The sequence below is a fragment of the Stenella coeruleoalba genome (genome assembly GCF_951394435.1).
Source record: "Stenella coeruleoalba genome assembly, chromosome: 9".
Classification (NCBI taxonomy): domain Eukaryota; kingdom Metazoa; phylum Chordata; class Mammalia; order Artiodactyla; family Delphinidae; genus Stenella; species Stenella coeruleoalba.
Window position 1 is genome coordinate 72,134,636 of NC_137155.1, and position 21,258 is coordinate 72,155,893.

Below are 21,258 nucleotides of genomic sequence, written 5' to 3' on the forward strand. Positions count from 1 at the left end.
TTTTAAAACAAATTTCATTCATAGTCACTTTCTCCTTTTTAAAATTGCCTTAACATTCTTTTTTTTTTTTTTTTTTTTTTTTTTTGCGGTACACGGGCCTCTCACTGTTGTGGCCTCCCCCATTGCGGAGCACAGCCTCCGGACGCACAGGCTCAGTGGCCATGGCTCACGGGCCCAGCCGCTCCACAGCACGTGGGATCTTCCTGGACCGGGGCACAAACCCGTGTCCCCTGCATCGGCAGGCAGACTCTCAACCACTGTGCCACCAGGGAAGCCCCACCTTAACATTCTTTTGAACAGCAAAGCTAGTCACTGTTCTAAGTGTTTTATACATATACACTCAATCCTTACAACAAACCTTTCAGGTAGGTATTTTTTACTATATCATTTGACAGATAAGGAAACTGAGGACAGTGCAATTATGTAATTTGGCACAAGTCACAGAGTTAGGAAGGGGAAGAACTGAAATTCGAACTCTGGCAATCTGGCCCCAAAGTCTGAATTCTTACTCACCTCACTATACTGCCATAGTGAGTACATGTCTCTTCCCTTTCATATAAACTATGTCAGGACCACATAAAAATAGTTTCTTTGGCTTGTTTGCCCTGTACAGGAATTTCTCCCATGCACCTCTGCATCTTCTAAAAGCTTTATTAGCGCATCCTTTAAAGAAAGGTCTTCTCTCCTTAAGAAGTTGCTCCACATCACATTGATTCTGGGCCATGCAGCCAGCAGCAGCCCCATGTCAGCCTTCTAAAGACAAAACCCTTTCTGTTTCTCAACCAAATCCCTCATATTTTGAGCAGAAAACAAGAACTGCCCTGCTGAGGTGCCAAGGGAAACATACTTACATTATGAACTGTTTCTAACAAATGTTTTGGAGACTTTAAAGGGACAACTTTCTAAATATTTGAGACATTTGCAAACAACCCAGAAACACAGGCCAGCTTTGCAGCCCAAGTATCGCTTCTGGGTTGTATAATCTTCTTCCTGAAAGCAGCTGTTGCGATGCCCAATTATCAGTCGTCCAAAGATAACAACAAATGTTTTCTAAGGTTAAAGTAAACAAAGTAATCTAGGCCTTTGATTTTGAAATGTACATTATTAATATAATTTTGGCATTATTTAACAGATTTCAAAGTGGAATCAAAGGTTTATGTTTATAAAGTTTATATTCATTCCACAAAGTTCAAGACGTCTGGCACTGCTAGGGAAACTTAAAAAGAGTAACAAAAGATTACCATGAGGAATTCAAAGCTGCCTTGTATGGTAATGCTGATTCAAACCACCACATAGCTCAGCATTGTAAGTTTAGCTGTAATTTTAAGGATGGATCAGTGTGTAGCTGCAGAGATTACTAAGTATAACACAGTGGTTTGCCCATTAACAATTAATAAGGGACTTTGGAAATTTTACAATTAATGTCTCAGTTTTGAAAACACACTGGAGAAATGAGAGAGAGAGAGAGAGGGAGAAAGAGAGAGAGAGAGAAACAGAGAGAACTGTTCAATTTTTGGCTTCATTTACTAAGTATTTATTAGCCTCTTTGACTGTTCTTCAGCAACAGCAGCTCCTCCTTGCCTTGTAATTGTAAACTGCACACTTTTGCCAACTTGGAATGCACACTGTGTTCCTGCCCAGCCCAAGCTCACTCTGAATCCGCCCGCTCTCAAACCCTGCTCTCCCAAGCTCTTGATTTGTTGGCAGCCAGTAAAAGGGGTTTCCTTATGAATCATAGTGCGTGGGGAGGCTGAGTGGTATACCCCTCACTTGTGCCATAATCTGTGTGGAATGTATTTGAAATAGAAGACAGAAATCTAGAGTTTAGTTCAACATCTGACTTCAAGCACATTCTCAAAAAATTGGAGTGCGATGTGGAAAAAACACTGTGTCTCTACTGCTGTGGAAAAGTTTATTCCCATTAACATTGTCTCCAAAGGGACAGGAACTAAGTTGCGCACTTTCAGGCTCTGAGGTCTCTGATTAGGAAGGAGTCCATTTCTCGACGCTTTTAGATGACCCAACTTTCCTGTTCAGTTAATATACTTTTATTACATCCTTTGGTGGGCTGAACTGGAAAGGCGTGTGGTTAAGAATACACAGTTGCCATAGACAACAGTTTTCATCAATTCTATTGAACAAATGTAAAGTCTGATGGATCACATCTATAACTGCAAGACGAAGGCTAAGAATATTATAAGATAGGTGTGTTTATAAAAGTCAGAATAAATGTGAGAACACTTTCCCATCACCTGTCATCACCTGTTTACGTTATGTTAAAGAAAAGGGGTTTACTTATCAGCAACATGCACTTACCTGGCAAAATGAATTGCAACTAGCTATCCAGTTCTAAATTTCATTTCAAAGAAACTAGATACACTGTACTAACCAAATCTTTTATTTTCTTCTTAGATTGCACTAAGTACGCAAATATCTTGAATGAAAAAAAAAGACTGATAAAGGCATTTTGAATGAACAGAAAAACTGGGAAATGTGTGGCTATAAGCTTAGAATTTGCCCTAAAAGCTAAATGTATCAAACTCACATATTCTCCCAAACTACAGAGAATAAATCATGTTTCAGAAATGTAAAATGCACATATGTCATAAAGTTTTCTCTGGTTACTAGGCAATAAAATGATTATACCTTCTTAATTCACAAATCTTATAAATGGAAATAAGTCTGATACCTGCTGACTTTGATTAATTCAAAGAAATAAGTCAAGTTATTTTGCTTATATACCTTGTAACATATATTTCCAAGTAAAGGTAAGTGATGTAAGAAAAGAGGAATGAATAATAATAATAAGTAATCTATTTTGGATACTCATAATTTTGGCTTGATACAGAAGTCCCTTCAGTGTCAATCATCTAATACAATCACTGGATATGGCTGATGTCAGCAGTCTCATCAGTATGTAGAAACTATCAAGCCTGTGTTCACTCATTTATTCAACAATCAATCACTCAGGGCTTACCAAATTTTGTGATGTTTACAAGGTGTACAAGGAGCCTATAAGCTCAGGAAGCTCACCATTTGGGGAGAGAGGCAGACATGCCAACAAGTAATTAGCATGAGCATGTTAAGCCCTCAACAATTGAGGACTAATAAGAAACTGCTATAAAAAAAAAAAAAAAGAATTTCTCTCTCAGTCTTTGCTCTTTTTTTCTAAATTTATTTTTATAATGGGGTATAGCTGATTTTCAATGCTGTGTTTCTTGCTGTACATCCACCTGAGTCACTTACACAGAGATATAAATAAATTCTTTTTCAGTTTCTAAAAAAAAAAAAAAAAGCCCTCAACAGAGTGGAACATGAAGGGAGCAGAGAGAAGAAGACCAGGGCAGACTTCGGGAGAAAGGCAATAGTTGAACTGGGTCGTGAACAGGAGTGTAAGTGACCCAGGAGAACGGGTGGGAGGTTTTGATAATGTGATTTATAGTAAGAAATATGTACTTGGTCTTTGTCCAGTTCCTGGCACAGGGCTCCCAAAATCCTTGAAATTCCCTAAGTGATAATAGAGGTAAAAATGTCTTTAGTTATTCATAACAAGCCTTTTTCAACCACACTTTAGTCTGCCAGGGGAACCAACCACGTGATTAGAGGGTTGGAACTTTCAGCCCCACTGCCTGACCTCTGGGGAGGACAGAGGGGTTGGAGATTGAGATCAGTCACCAATGGCCGATGATTTAATCAATCATGCCTAGGTAATGAGGCTTCCATAAAAACTCAGAAGGATGGGGTTCTAAGAGCTTCCAGGTTGCTGAACACTTGGAGATACAGGGAGGGTGCTGTGCCCAGAGAGAACATGGAAGCTCTGTGCCCCTCCTCACATACCTTGCCCCATTCATCTCTTCCAGCTGGTCATTCCTGAGTTATAGACTTTTATAATAAACCAGTAATCTCATAAGTAAACTATGTTCCTGAGTTCCATGAGCCTCTCTAGCAAATTAATTGACCTGAGGAGTAGGTTGTAGAGACCCCCCAGTTTACAGCCAGTGGTCAGAACACAGGTAGCAACCCAGATGTGTGACTGGCATCTGAAGTGGGGGACGTGGAGAAGCAGTCTTGTGGGACTGGGCGCTTAACTTGTGGGATCTGCAATCTCCAGGTAGATAGTGTCAGAATTGAGGTAAATTGTAGGGTACCCAACTGGTGTCACAGAATTGTCTGGTGTGGGAAAACTACCACACATTTGGTGATCAGAAATACCAGAAGTAAAGTAGTGCAGTGTGAGAGCAAGGAAACACACATCTGGCCACTGAAGTGTTCTCTGTAAGCAGGAAAAGGAACACACAGGAATGTGGTCTTTCTGTTCGTTTTTTTGTTTTGTTTTCAGAAGAGACATGGAGCAGTAAAGGGCATTTCAGACAATGGCATTTGCAGCAAGATGGATGGACCTAGAGATTGTCATACTGAGTGAAGTAAGTCAGACAGAGAAAGACAAATATCATGATATCACTTATATGTGGAATCTAAAAAAAGGGTACAAATTAACTTATCCACAAACAGAAACAGTTACAGATGTAGAAAACAAACTTATGGTTATCAGGGGATAAGATGGGGTAGGGATAAATTGGGAGATTGGGATTGACATATACACACTACTATATGTAAGATAGATAACTAATAAGGACCTACTGTATAGCACAGGGAATTCTACTCAATACTCTGTAATGGCCTACATGGGAAAAGAATTTTAAAAAGAGTGGAGATATATATATATATATATATATATATATATATATATATATATATATATATATATATATAACAGATTCACTTTGCTGTATACCTGAAATTAACACAACACTGTAAATCAACTATACCCCAATAAAAATTTTTATAAAAAGAAGACACTGTTTGTGCAGTAACAAGACATGTGAGTATGGAGTGAAATGAGGTAGCGGTAGCTTTTGATTAATAAAAGAAAGGGAATATTGGTGGAGAGAGTGATAGATTTTGGGCTGGCCAAGCAGAGATGCAAGGTGAGTTTCACTGTAAAGCTTGCTAAGGAGAATGGACTACACAGCAATATTTTCCAAAAGGTGTTTTATGAACTCTTAATTTCATAGACCACTTGTTTCTTGGGTTATTTATAGTGAACTGAGGTAAATAAAAGGATTCTTATTCAAGTAAGTTTGAGGAATGCTGGATTTCTTTTCTGCAGAAGTTCTCAGAGTCCTCAGTACACTAATCCACATGGCTATACAAGACAAGGTAATAAAGACTGAATTTCCCACACTTATTTGACCAAAGAACCCTGTTTTGCACAGGTTATTTCAAAGAAATAGTGTTCCACATAAGGTAATTTGGAAATGCTACTATAAGGAGTTGAGTGGAATTAAAAGTCTTAATTGTTAAAGGTCAGGGAGATTTGTGGCCAAATCTGTATTTCAGAAATGCAACTTTGGCAAGATTAGGGAAGGGGGGTTGGAAGTGAGTCAGAGTTGGAAGATGAATGGGGAAGCTAAGAAAACAATCTAAGCAAAGGCCATGAAAATGGAGGAAAAAGTCTGAATTTGGGAAATTTTCAGAATTGACAGCTCCAAAAGGCTAGTTGGACATGGAGAGTAAAGAAGTGAATGAGAAGGAAAAAGTAAATAATAACTTAACCAAGTAATCCAAGGTAACGTCATCCATAATGAGACAGATTGACACCATGTGCTTCCTGATGTGATACACTGAGAAAGACACACTATCACCTACATTATATTCCAAACAATATATAATCTGAAACTAATCTTAAAAATATCAGATAAACCCAAATTGATAGATGTAAAATTAACAGAATGTATTCTCCAAAAATATCAATGTCACAAAAGACAAAGAAAAGCTGAAGAACCACATCAGATCAAGAGAGACTAAAGAGATATGAAAACTAAGTGTGAGTGTGATTCTTAATTCCATCCTGGACTAAAATATGATAAAAAAGACATTAAAGAGACAATTGAGGGCTTCCCTGGTGGCGCAGTGGTTGAGAGTCCGCCTGCCAATGCGAGGGGACTCAAAACAAAAAAACAAAACAAACAAACAAAACAACAACAACAAAAAAGAGACAATTGGAATAATTTGAGTAGGTCTTATGGATTAGATAATAGCATTGTATCTATATCTATATCTATATATATATATTTTTTTTGGCGGTACGCGGGCCTCTCACTGTTGTGGCCTCTCCGCTGTGAAGCACAGGATCCGGGCACGCAGGCTCAGCGGCGATGGCCCATGAGCCCAGCCGCTCCACGGCACATGGGATACCCCTGGACCGGGGCACGAACCTGTGTCCCCTGCATCGGCAGGCAAACTCCCAACCACTGTGCCACCAGGGAAGCCCCAATATTAATTTTTTATTCTAAAAATTTTACTGTGATTATGTAGGAGAATGTTCTTATACTTAGAAAATAACAATGAATATTTAGGGGGAAAGGTGCATGAGGTCTGTAACTTACTCTCAAACAGAATAGAAAAATTTATATGACTATATGTATGCATATAGATATATGGAGAGAGAGAGAGAGGGAGAGGGAGGAAAGAAAGAAAGAAAGAAAGAAAGAAAGAAAGAAAGAAAGAAAGAAAGAAAGAAAGAAAGAAAGAAAGAAAGAAAGAAAGAAAGAAGGAAGGAAGGAAGGAAGGAAGGAAAGAGAAAGAAAGAAAAAGAAAGAAGGAAAGAAAGAAAGAAGTAAAGAAAAAGAAAGAAAAAAGAAAAAGAAAGAAGGAAAGAAAGAAAGAAAGAGGAAGAAAGAAAGAAAATATGAGAAAATGTTAAAAATTGGTGACCAATCTAGTTGAAGGGCATTTGGAAACTTTTGGATATTTTTGGCAACTTTGGAAACTATTTCAAACTAAAATGTTAAAAAAAAAAACTCAGCCATTTCACTTGCAAAGCCAATAGGTACAAAATACAAGTTAATGATGGTTTTGCAGTTTCTAGCTTCAGTGATGGATTGAGCATACAGACTAGGGAGGAGCAGGTTTGAGAGAAGAAGGTGGAGTTTTGTTTGGGGCATGTTTCATTAAAATGCCAGTATCATGTCCAGGGGAACACAGCTGGTAAGATGCACCTGAAGTTCTGGAAAGAGAGGACACTGGAGCCAAAGATTTTGAGGACACCTTTACATATGATAGTCTCCACCTGCTGGTATTTTTAATTAAATGACAGTTTCCCTTTTCATTCAAACAACTTTAGTTGAGCCAGAGCAAATTTACAACTTTAACTTGGGCTTAATTTTTAATCTCTGAATATGACATATGAAATTTTACCACCTTTTGGATGAGCTAGACACTCCCAAAAAGGATACTGACATAAATGACTTAGTTACAATTAAGTTTAGAAGAAAATTCAGGTATATTATATTAAATAATTGATTCTCAATGAATATTAGGGATCAACAGCCATAACCTGGCTTCCTAGACATTAACAGCGATTAAGATTCTGTACATGTGCTCCAAAAGTTGATTGAAAATAATAACATATTAGTTGAGATTGAGTTGAGTTGACTCAAAAATACCAGTGGTGTTTTTAACCTTCCTAAACTTCATGATCTACAGAGCTTGCGTTTCAGGAGCAACTTGAATATTGGTTTCGTTAAGTTAAACAACATTACAGTGAAAACATTTATTTTAATAAAGACTTCCGTTTAACCTAAACCTCTAATTTCATTAGAAAATGGAGAACACTAACACTAAAGTAGATTCAACTGGCCAGACTAAAAAAATGTCAGCTTTTCCAAACCTCAGCGTATAAAAATGAACAGGCTCAAAATATTTTGCCGAAATAAATATTATCTCAATTTTGTGTACGTAAGGCAGTTTCAACTTTTCCAAGACTAAATGCAAAATATTTTTGATGACTCTTGCCTGTTGCAAAATGCCATAGATACCCTCCTGTCATGCTGGGACACCAACTCACCCTAACATATAAATAGCTCATGCATGATTTCCTTCCATCTTTTGGATCAATTATTTGAATAACAGCAGAGTAATCCTTCCACTCTCTTTACTGGAACTAAATGCTGTTTAAAGCATGTCAAACAATGTCTAGCCAGACTGCCTGGGTTTAATTCTGTCTTTGCCCCTTATTAACTGTGACCTTGAACAAGATGTTGAATCTCTTTGTGCCTTGTTTTCCCATCTATAAATGGAGCAATGACAGTACTTAGAGCTTTGGTCACAGTATGTGCCATATCAATTAGCCAAAGTAAAATTAATCCCACCTGCCTAGATGAATAGAAGTTCCAGCTTCCTCCAGGGGCCAATCCCTAGTATCTCATCAAGAAGCTACAGAGACTGTCATACAGTGTGAAGTAAGCCAGAAAGAGAAAAACAAATATAATATATTAACACATGTATGTGGAATCTAGAAAAATGGTACAGATGAACCTATTTGCAAAGCAGAAATAGAGACATAGATGTAGAGAACAAACGTGTGGACACCAGCGGGGGAAAGGGGAAGGGTGGGATGAATTGGGAGATTGGGACTGACATATATACATTACTAGGTATAAAATAGATAACTAATGAGGACCTGCTGTATAGCACAGGGAACTCTACTCAGTGCTCTGTGGTGACCTAAATGGAAAGGAAGTCCAAAAAGGAGGGGGTATGTGTATACATATGGCTTGTTCACTTCACTGTGCAGCAGGAGCTAGTACAACATTGTAAAGTAACTATACCCCAATTAAAAAAAATAAAGAAACCATATTAAAGACGACAAATACTCAAAAAAAAAAAATGCTGGGACAAGAGGACTCCACCAACACTATTTATATGATGGCAATTCCAGAAACAAATGCCCTCTGTCCTGCTGTTGTGACCGCTGTCACTTCTACCATGACCTATGGATGCTTCTAGAAGTAACTATGGCAACTGCTCATGCTCTGCTTGTGTTTGTTAACATTACCATGCTCTGATCTAAAAGAAGAGAAACCAACTTTCCTCTTTACCCATCTGCCCCAAGAACTGTAATTCTATAAGCCTATCACTGCAATTCAAGAACTCCAAAAACTAATCAATAAATAATTTTAAATTATTGAGCAGTCTATTTTGGTATTTTTTTTAAATAAAATTCTTCAGGGACTTCCCTGGTGGCACAGTGGTTAAGAATCTGCCTGCCAATGCAGGGGACATGGGTTGGATCCCTGGTACAGGAAGATCCCACATGCCACGGAGCAACTAAGCTTGTGCACCACAACTACTGAAGCCCGCACACTCTAGGGCCCGCGTGCCGCAACTACTAAGCCTGCGTGCTGCAAATACTGAAGCCCCTATGCCTAGAGCCCATGCTCTGCAACAAGAGAAGCCACCGCAATGAGAAGCCCGTGCACTGCAGCGAAGAGTAGCCCCCGTCCACTGCAACTACAGAAAGCCTGCATACAGCAACAAAGACCAAATGCAGCCAAAAAAGTTTTTAAAATAACTTCTTCAATAAACTGTACTCATCAATTTATATAAATTCAATAAATTTCCCATCTTGGAAAAATATCTTTATCCCAATGCTATGTTCAGGAAAGCCAGCACAAAGGCCATTAGAAGAGGCAGGAAAAGTATTACTTAAGGAGGGCAGACAGAAGGTCTGTGCAAAGGAACTGGAGAGCACATTGTGACCTGAAGTGAGTTGAAGAAAATTACTCAAAGCATTTGTTACCTCTCAAAAAGTAATGTGTCAGGGAGGACCTTCAAGATGGCAGAGGACTAAGACGTGGAGATCACCTTCCTCCCCATAAATACGTCAAAAATACATCTACATGTGGAACAACTCCTACAGAACACCTACTGAATGCTGGCAGAAGACCTCAGACTCCCCAAAAGGCAAGAAACTCCCCATGTACCTGGGTAGGGCAAAAGAAAAAAGAAAAAACAGAGAAAAAATAGGGACGGGACCTGCACATCCGGGAGGGAGCTGTGAAGGAGGAAAAGTTTCCACACACCAGGAGGCCCCTTTACTGGCGGAGATGGGGAGTGGGTGGTGGGGAAGCTTCGGAGCCATGGAGCAGAGCGCAGCAACAGGGGTGCAGAGGGCAAAGCAGAGAGAATCCTGCACAGAGGATCAGTGCTGACCAGCACTCACCAGCCTGAGAGGCTAGTCTGCTCACCCACTGGGGCAGGTGGGGGCTGGGAGCTGAGGCTCGGGCTTCGGAGGTCAGATCCCAGGGAGAGGACTGGGGTTGGCTGCGTGAACACAGACTGAAGGGGGCTAGTGTGCCACAGCTAGCCGGGAGGGAGTAAGGGAAAAAGTCTGGACCTGCCAAAGAGTCAAGAGAACACTGTTTCGGGGGGGCGCAAGGAGAGGGGATTCAGAGCACGGCCTAAACGAGATTCAGAGATGGGCACAAGCCATGGCTATCAGTGTGGACACCAGAGACAGGAATGAAATGCTAAGGCTGCTGCTGCTGCCACCAAGAAGCCTGTGTGCAAGCACAGGTCACTATCCACACCTCCCCTCCTGGGAGCCTGCGCAGCCCCCCACTACCAGGGTTCCGTGGTCGAGGGACAACTTCCCCGGGAGAACACAGGGCATGCCTCAGGCTGTTGCAACATCACGCCAGTCTCTGCTGCCACAGGTTCTCTCTGCATTCTGTACCCCTCTCTCACACTGGCCTGAGCCAGAGCCCCCAAATCATCTGCTCCTTTGACCCCCTTCTGTCTGGGTGAAGAACAGAAGCCAGAGGGAGACCTACATGCAGAGACGGGGCCAAATCCAAAGCTGACCCCCAGGAGCTGTGCGAACAAAGAAGACAAAGGAGAATCTCTCCCTGCAGCCTCAGGAGAAGCGGATTAAATCTCCACAATCAACTTGATGTACCCTGCATCTGCAGAATAACTGAATAGACAACAAATCATCCCAAAACTAAGGTGGTGGACTTTGGGAGCAACTGTAGACTTGGGGTTTGCTTTCTCTGTCTAATTTGTTTCTAGTTTTATGTTTACCTTAGTTTAGTATTTAGAGTGTATTATCATTGGTAGATTTGTTTATTGATTTGGTTGCTCTCTTCCTTTTTATATATATATATATACACATATATTTTTTTTTCCTTTTTCGCTTTTTGTGAGTGTGTATGTGTATGCTTCTTTCTGTGATTTTGTCTATATAGGTTTGCTTTTACCATTTGTCTTAGGGTTCTGTCTGTCCGTTTTTTTTTTTTTTGTTTTTTTTTGCAGTACGCGGGCCTCTCACTGTTGTGGCCTCTCCCGTTGCGGAACACAGGCTCCGGACACGCAGGCCCAGCGGCCATGGCTCACGGGCCCAGATGCTCCACAGCACGTGGGATCTTCCCAGACTGGGGCACGAACCCGTGTTGCCTGCATCGGCAGGCAGACTCTCCACTACTGCGCCACCAGGGAAGCCCCGTTTTTTCTTTAGTATAGTTTTTAGTGCTTGTTATCACTGGTGATTTGTTTATTGGTTTGGTTGCTATCTTCTTTTTATTTTAATTACTTTTTCATTTTAATGACATTTTTTACCTTAATAACTTTACTGCATTTTTTCTTTCTTTCTTTTTCTTTTCTCCCTTTTCTTCTGAGCTTTGGGGCTGACAGGGTCTTGGTGCTCTGGCCAGGAGTCAAGCCTGAGCCTCTGAGGTGCGAGAGCCAAGTTCAGGACTTTGGTCCACCAGAGACCTTCCAGCCCCTTGTAATATCAACTGGGAAGAGCACTCCCAGAGATCTCCATCTCAACGCTAAGACCCAGCTCCACTCAAGGACCAGCAAACTCCAGTGTTGGACACCCTATGCCAAACAACTAGCAAGACGGGAACACAACACCGCCCATTAGCACAGAGGCTGCCTAAAATAATAATGTCACAGACACCCCAAAAGACACCACCGGATGCAGTCCTGCCCAGCAGAAAGATGAGATCCAACCTCATCCATCAGAACACAGGCACCAGTCCCCTGCAACAGGAAGCCTACAAAAGCCACTGAACCAACTTTACCCACTGGGGGCAGAAACGAAAAACAACAGGAACTATGAACCTGCAGCCTGTGAAAAGGAAACCCCAAATACAGAAAGTTAAGCAAAATTAGGAGACAAAGAAACACACAGCAGATAAAGGAGCAAGGTAAAAACGCAGACCAAACAAAGGAAGAGGAAATAGGCAGGTTACCTGAAAAAGAATTCAGAGTAATGATAGTAAAGATGATCCAAAACCTTGGAAATACAATGGAGAAAATACAAGAAACATTTCACAAGGACCTAGAAGAACTAAGAGCAAACAAACAAGGCTGAACAACACAATAAATGAAATTAAAAATTCTCTAGAAGGAATCATTAGTAGAATAAGTGAGGCAGAAGAATGGATAAGTGACCTGGAATATAAAATTGTGGAAATAAATACCACAGAGCAGAATAAAGAAAAAAGAATGAAAAGAATTGAGGACAGTCTCAGAGACCTTTGGGACAACATTAAAGACACCAATATTCGAATTTAGGGGTCCCAGAAGAAGAAGAGAAAAAGAAGGGGACTGAGAAAATATTTGAAGAGATTATAGTTGAAAACTTCCCTAATATGGGAAAGGAAATAGTCAATCAAGTCCAAGAAGTGCAGAGAGTCCCATACAGGAAAAATACAAGGAGAAACACACAAAGACATATATTAATCAAACTATCAAAAATTAAATACAAAGAAAAAATATTGAAAGCAGCAAGGGGCAAGCAACAAATAAGAAACAAGGGAATCCCCATAAAGTTAAGAGCTGGCCTTTCAGCAGAAACTCTGCAAGACAGAAGGGAGTGGAAGGACATATTTAAAGTGATGAAAGGGAAAAACCTACAACCAAAATTACTGTACCCAGCAAGGGTCTCATTCAAATTTGACAGAGAAATGAAAACCTTTACAGACAAGAAAAAGCTAAGAGAATTCAGCACCACCAAACCAGTTTTACAACAAATGCTAAAGGAACTTCTCTAGGCAGGAAACACAAGAGAAGGAAAAGACCTACAATAACAAACCCAAAACAATTAAGGAAATGGTAATAGGAATATTCATATCAATAATTACCTTTAAAGTAAATGGATTAAATGCTTCAACCAAAGCACACAGCCTGGTTGAATGGGTACACAAACAAGACCTAAATATATGCTGTCTACAAGAGACCCACTTCAGAACTAGGGACACATACAGACTGAAAGTGAGGGGATGGAAAAAGATATTCCATGAAAATGGAAATCAAAAGAAAGCTGCAGTAGCAATTCTCATATCAAACAAAACAGAGTTTAAAATAAAGACTATTACAAGAGACAAAGAAGAGCACTCTGTAATGATCAAGTGATCAATCCAAGAAGATATAACAATTGTAAATATTTATGCAGTCAACATAGGAGCACCTAAATATGTAAGGCAAATGCTAACAACCATAAAAGGGGAAATCGACAGTATCACAGTCATAGTAGGGGAATTTCAACAATGGACAGATCTACCAAAATGAAAAGAAATAAGGAAACAAGCTTTAAATAATGTATTAAACAATATGGACTTAAGTGATATTTATAGCACATTCCATCCAAAAACAACAGACTGCACTTTCTTCTCAAGTGCTCATGGAACATTCTCCAGGATAGATCATATCTTAGGTCACAAATCAAGTCTTGGTAAATTTAAGAAAATTGAAAACATATCAAGTATCTTTTCAGAGCACAACGCTATGAGACTAGATATCAATTATGGGAAAAAATTTGTAAAAAATACAAACACATGGAGGCTAAACAATACACTACTTAATAACCAAGAGATCATTGATGAAATCAAAGAGGAGATCAAGAAGTACCTAGAAACAAATGACAATGAAAACACAACGACCCAAAACCTATGGGATGCAGCAAAAGCAGTTCTAAGAGGGAAGGTTATAGCAATACAATCCTACCTCAAGAAACAAGAATCACCTCAAATAAACAACCTAAACTTACACCTAAAGCAATTAGAGAAAGAAGAACAAAAAAACCCCAAAGTTAGCAGAAGGAAAGAAATCATAAAGATCAGATCAGAAATAAATGAAAAACAAATGAAGGAAACGATAGCAAAGATCAATAAAAGTAAAAGCTGGTTCTTTGAGAAGATAAACAAAACTGATAAACCATTAGCCAGACTCAACGAGAAAAAAAGGGAGAAGACTCAAATCAATAGAATTAGAAATGAAAAAGGAGAAGTAACAACTGACACTGCAGAAATGCAAAGGATTATGAGAGATTACTACAAGCAACTGTATGCCAATAAAATGGACAACCTGGAAGAAATGGACAAATTCTTAGAAAAGCACAACCTGCTGAGACTGAACCAGGAACAAATAGAAAATATAAACAGGCCAATCACAAGAACTGAAATTGAAACTGTGATTAAAAAATCTTACAGCAAACAGAAGCCCAGGACCAGATGGCTTCACAGGCGAATTCTATCAAACATTTAGAGAAGAGCTAACACCTATCCTTCTCAAACTCTTCCAAAATATAGCAGAGGGAGGAACACTCCCAAACTCATTCTACGAGGCCACCATCATCCTGATACCAAAACCAGACAAAGATGTCACACACACAGAAAAAATTACAGTCCAATATCACTGATGAACATAGATGCAAAAATCCTCAACAGAATACTAGCAAAGAGAATGCAACAGCACATTAACAGGATCATACACCATGACCAAGTGGGGTTTATCCCAGGAATGTAAGGATTCTTCAATATACGCAAATCAATCAATGTGATACACCATATTAACAAATTGAAGGAGAAAAACCATATGATCATCTCAATACATGCAGAAAAAGCTTTGGACAAAATTCAACACCCATTTATGATAAAAACCCTCCAGAAAGTAGGCATAGAGGGAACTTACCTCAACATAATAAAGGTCATATATGACAAACCCACAGCAACATCGTTCGCAATGGTGAAAAACAAACCATTCCCACTAAGATCAGGAGCAAATCAAGGTTTCCCACTCTCACCACTATCATTCAACATAGTTTTGGAACTTTTAGCCACAGCAATCAGAGAAGAAAAAGAAATAAAAGGAATCCAAATTGGAAAAGAAGTAAAGCTGTCACTGTTTGCAGACGACATGATACTATACACAGAGAATCCTAAAGACTACCAGAACACCACTAGAGCTAATCAATGAATTTGGTAATGTAGCAGGATACAAAAATTAATGCACAGAAATCTCTTGCATTCCTATACACTAATGATGAAAAATCTGAAAGAGAAATTAAGGACACACTCCCATTTACCACTGCAACAAAATATTAAAATACGTAGGAATAAACCTACCTATGGAGACAAAAGACCTATATGCAGAAAAGTATAAGACACTGATGAAAGAAATTAAAGATGATATAAACAGATGGAGAGATATACCATGTTCTTAGATTGGAAGAATAAACATTGTGAAAATGACTCTACTACCCAAAGCAATCTACTACCCAAACATTGTGAAAATGACTCTACTACCCAAAGATTCAATGCAATCCCTATCAAACTACCAATGACATTTTTCACAGAAGTAGAAGAAAAAATTTCACAATTTGTATGGAAACACAAAAGACCCCGAATAAGCCAAAGCAATCTTGAGAAAGAAAAACGGAGCTGGAGGAATCAGGTTCCCTGACTTCAGACTATACTACAAAGCTACAGTCATCAACATGGTATGGTACTGGCACAAAAACAGAAATATAGATCAATGGAACTGGATAGAAAGCCCAGAGATAAACCCACACACATAGGGTCACCTTATCTTTGATAAAGGGGGCAAGAATATACAGTGGAGAAAAGATAGCATCTTCAATAAGTGGTGCTGGGAAAACTGGGCAGGTATATGTAAAAGAATGAAATTAGAGCACTCCCTAACACCCTACACAAAAATAAACTCAAAATGGATTAAAGACCTACATGTAAGGCCAGACACTATCAAACTCTTAGAGGAACACAAAGGTAGAACACGCTATGACATAAATCACAGCAAGATCCTTTTTGACGCAGCTCCTAGAGAAATGAAAATAAAACCAAAAATAAACAAATGGCACCTAATCAAACTTAAATGCTTTTCCACAGCAAAGATACCATAAAGAAGACAAAAAGACAACCCTCCGAATGGGAGAAAATATTTGCAAATGAAGCAACTGAAAAAGGATTAATCTCCAAAGTTTACAAGCAGCTCATGCAGCTCAATATCAAAAAAACCCCAAACAACCAGGGCTTCCCTGGTGGCGCAGTGGTTGAGAGTCTGCCTGCCGATGCAGGGGACACGGGTTTGTTCCCTGGTCTGGGAAGATCCCATATCCCATAAATAGCATTATATTTTGCTATTTTCTTCACACCTCACTTAAAGTATTACACAGCTTTGATATTGCTTATGTCCTTTGACGGAGCGGCTGGGCCCGTGAGCCATGGCCACTGAGCCTGCGCATCCGGAGCCTGTACTCTGCAACGGGAGAGGCCACAACAATGAGAGGCCCACGTACTGCAAAAAAAAAAAAAAAAAAAATCCAAAAATGGGCAGAAGACCTAAATAGATATTTCTCCAAAGAAAATACACAGATTGCCAACAAACACATGAAAGAATGTTCAACATCACTAATCACTAGAGAAGTTCAAGTCAAAACTACAATGAGGTATCACCTCACAACAGTCAGAATGGACATCATCAAAAAGTCTACAAACAATAAATGCTGGAGAGGGTGTGGAGAAAGGGAACCCTCTTGCACTGCTGGTGGGAATGTAAATTGATACAGCCACTATGGATAATAGTATGGAGGTTCCTTAAAAAACTAAAAATAGAACAACCATACGACCCAGCAATCCCACTAATGGGCATATTCTCTGAGAAACCATAATTCAAAAAGAGTCATGTACCAAAATGTTCATTGCAGCTCTATTTACAATAGCCAGGACAGGGAAGCAACCTAAGTGTCCATTGACAGATGAATGGATAAAGAAGATGTGGCACATATATACAATGGAATATTATTCAGCCATAGAAAGAAACGAAATTGAGTTATTTGTCATGAGGTGGATGGACCTAGAGTCTGTCATACAGAGTGGAGTAAGTCAGAAAGAGAAAAACAAATACCGTATGCTAACACACAGATATGGAATGTAAAAAAGAAAAAAATGGTTCTGAGGATCCTAGGGGCAGGACAGGAATAAAGACACAGACGTAGAGAATGGACTTGAGGACACCGGGAGGGGAAGGGTAAGCTGAGACGAAGTGAGAGAGTGGCATGGACTTATATATACTACCAAATGTAAAACAGACAGCTAGTATGAAGCAGGCGCATAGCACAGGGAGATCAGCTCAGTGCTTTGTGACCACCTAGAGGGGTGGGATAGGGAGGGTGAGAGGGAGATGCAAATAGGAGGGGATATGGGGTTATATGTATATGTATAGCTGATTCACTTTGTTATAAAGCAGAAACCCACAGACCATTGTAAAAGCAATTATACTCCAACAAAGATGTTAAAAAAAGAATTTAAACAGAGGAGAAAAAATTGTAAAATAAATTTTTCCCCTACTTTTCTTTCTGAGCCTTCCTTCTATTTATTTATTTTCTTGGAATATCACTTATTAGAATATAATGCCATTGCTCTCAATGAAAATAAAAACAATAAACCAAGGGCTTTTCTGTTCTTCAGTAACAAGTGTCTATTTAAAGGCTAGGTGTAGTAGCATGACTGTAAATGTGATTGGAAATATGGGGAAGTAGAGCATGCTTTTTGATCAAAGATGAAGTGTGCTATCTCCTCTGTTGAGTTTGAGGTAGATTGGAACCCAGATTTTTTCTGTACTTCAAGACCCATGTGTTTTCAACTACCCCAAGGGTGGCAGGGGCTGTGGACACGCCCTCCATCCCCCAGCCTCTCTTAGAGTTCCAGTGGGGCCACATGACCAGTTATAACAGATGGGTAGGAGTGGAATGGCACATGTCACTTTGAGACCAGCCTGACTCTTCTACCTCTCTTACTAGCACATTGGAAACAAGATTTTATGTAACAGAAACTGAGTATGGGGTGGGAGTAAATCATTCACATTAAAATGTAACTAGAAAGTTAGTACAAACAAAAGAATCACTGTGATATAGAGTAATTATATGATTTTAAAATTCATTTTCATTATATTTTGCTATTTTCTTCACACCTCACTTAAAGTATTACACAGCTTTGATATTGCTTATGTCCTTTGAGTTTTATTCTGTTTTTAATACGGCCAAATAATATAAAATAACATTCATCTGAAACCTCTGTTTCTGCCCCTGTCTCCATCTCTCTGCCTCTGTCTGTCTCTCTCTTTCTCTCACACACACATATATACACACATACCCATTCTTTTTCTACATTTATTCTTAATATTATAAAAATCCTCTACCACCACGAGGAAATTTGAGCAAAAAGTCAAAATAAAATTTAGACCTAAAAGTTGCTTATGGCTTTGTTAACTGATAGCAACCCAACATCAGTATGATTCAATAATTAAAACTGCTCTTTCATTTGAATGGTTAAAGAAGGAAGTGTGGGCAATGGGGAGAGGGAGGAGGGAAAGGAGAGAAAGAACAGGGAGTGACTAGGCTGAAGAGGAGGCCGGAGTGCTAGAAATGCAGAAGTACAAGTGGTTAGGGAAAAATATTTTTGAAGAAAATTATATGACAGAAAGAGCTCATTACTAAAGCATTGGGTTTATAGTTTAATGCCTATTCCTTTATATACTTATTTGTTAATTTCTTCAATTTATTTAGCTGGCTCACAAAATTACACCACCCTTTTCAGACAGGCAGATAAAGTTCAGGCAGAAAGATAACTAGGAAACTGTCTGAGACTTTATATTGCTTGTTACAGCATTCCCCGCACCCCTCTTTTTTTTAATAGAAATATGTAGGCCAGTGGTTTCTTCAGAAGAAAGCTTTCTTCATACTCCAGAAAGTCATAGGGAGGTTGCTGAAAAGAACAAGCCGTGCACACAGAAACACGCCCAGAAGAAACAGTCGTTCCCTTGGCTGGAATGTTAGATCTGCTTTGAAGTAGCTGAGGTGATGCTGATCTCCCTGGAAAAATAGTGGGAGTAAAACCCAGCAAGGTCATTCACCGTGGGAGCTCGGGTAAGAGTAGATTTGGCCAATCAGTCCATGGCCATATTTTTATTCAATGTAGCTGACTCCTCAGTGTGTGGGACTTAGGATTCCATACCTAAGGAATCAAGAGATGAAGAAACCTATTTAAAAAGGCGGAAAAAAGAAAACTTGAATACTAGGAGCAAACGGAAGACGTGTTTGTGTGCATACAGAATGCTAGGGGTTGGCATGGCATGGGCTGGTGACAGTTGAACAGATTTGGAGACCAGAATCCTGGATTCTATCTAGTTTGCACCTCGTGCGAGTCACTTTTTATGTCTGATCTTCATTATCCTCATCAGTAAAATGGCAGATTTTTATTAGATGATCCATGAGACTTTCTCTCATCTAATACTATACACACTCTAGGCACAGCTTTCTGATTGGCTCAAAAGTCTGAATCAATATGACTCATAGAGTGTGGCTTTGTTCCGGCTCGTTCTTGATTCTGGAGCATCCGGAAGCCTGGGTGAACTCCTCTTCCAAGGCTCTCCTTGTATAATGATGATAGTCCTTACAACACAGGGCCCATGCCCCCAGCCCCGTCCTTATTGCTGGGGATTTTTTTCTCACTTTGGCCAACTCTCTGGTGATCCTAACCTGTGGAGATTTGCCTAATCACGTTTACTGTAGAAAGCTGAACCCTGGTGCTGGATTGGGATTTAGATGGTCAGTTTTATTTTCTGTTCCTTAAAAATTGAGAGTAAAGTATTTCTGAATTAAAATGAAATGATTAATATAATGTGTTAAAGTTTGTTTCTGGGGCATTATTCCAGCAATTAATGAGTTGTGTGGGAGCTCCAAAACAGCAATACAGGAATGTATGCTGGGCAAGCTATAAAAGAAATGTCAGAGTTTTAACAAGTAGTGGCCTTGAGTAAATCATGCCAGGCTAGGAAATAGCAGTGCTTACCATACTACTGATCTAACTATATACCCCTCCCCCAACAATTCAAGACTTACTTCTTTTGAAAGCAACTGAACTTGGTAAATATAAGAAACAGTAGATCACTCTGGCTACATATTACACTTGGCAGTGTGGGGGGGAGGTTAAGAATACCTTTGTCTGTCTCCTACTGCCCCAACCAATTAAATTAGGTTCTCTGTGATGAGGCCAAGGTGTTGATATATGTGCTAAGTTTCCCAGGTGACAATGCTTCTTCAGCAGACAGGGCTGAGAGACATGCATTTGATGGTCCCTTCCAGGGCAGCTTCCATAGAGTTGAAAACAGATGAAATTGAAATGAGGAGGTTTGGGGTTCAAATTATGGCTCTCTCATTTACAAGCTGAGTGTCCTCAGGCAAGTCATCAAACCTTCCTTAGTCTCAATTTCTCCAACTATAAACAAGGAGACAAATTATTCAGAAAGCAAAATAAGGTATATTTGCTACATAATAGGTATTCAAAAAGGTATTTACCAAATGTTGGATTTGTTTTCTTTCACTTTGTTAGCTTAATTTTAGGTGGTGAGAAGTGGTTAGTTATTTAAAGTGGTGAAAATCTCAGTACTGAGTATGGTCACTACAGTAAATAAGATGCCTGTAAAATACATGTGAAGAATGGAGACACTGATTTTGTTCTCGCTTCCCTCCCAGTTAAGAGATCTCTAATTGTGGATCTGCAGTTAGGCTGATTCCGAGTCCCTCCAACTGGAGTTCTGATATATAAGGGGATTAGAGCCTAGTTCTGAGTGGGTGATGGAGACCCATGGGGCTGACCTCCAAGGTGTGGCTGGTGGTGGCAGCGTTGAGGTCAGGTGGAGGGGCAGACCAGCCTCCTTGGCCTCTTCGGCCTCCCATCTCCATTTCTGTTGAGATCTATAAAGTCAAGATGGTAATGGAAGCATGAACTGTGCCTTCTCTTTCTTTATATAAGAGTAGTCCCAGCTGTGATCTTGGAGGGAGGTGAATAAAAAAGGCAAATAAAAATGTAGGGAAAAGGGAAATAATTACACAAATACTTAAGAAAAGTTACAGATAAAATTGTCTGAGAACCATTCTCCCAAATAACTGCTTTGTATTTTCCAGGTTGTTGTTATTTTAGTTGTTTTTTTGTTTTGTTTTGTTTCTTCAGTATGAGTATTTTATAAATTTAGAAAGTAAGAGCTATCCAAATTAAAATTAAGGTATAGTACCTTCTGTCTTGTAATGAATGCCCCCAGCACCTTAAA

At 39.4% G+C, this 21,258-nt stretch overlaps 1 protein-coding gene across 5 annotated transcripts in view; it reads right to left on the reverse strand.

Moving 5' to 3' along the window:
* Nucleotides 1–21,258, reverse strand: part of TFEC (transcription factor EC) — a 667,358-nt gene that overhangs the window by 304,966 nt on the left and 341,134 nt on the right. The window lies entirely within an intron of this gene.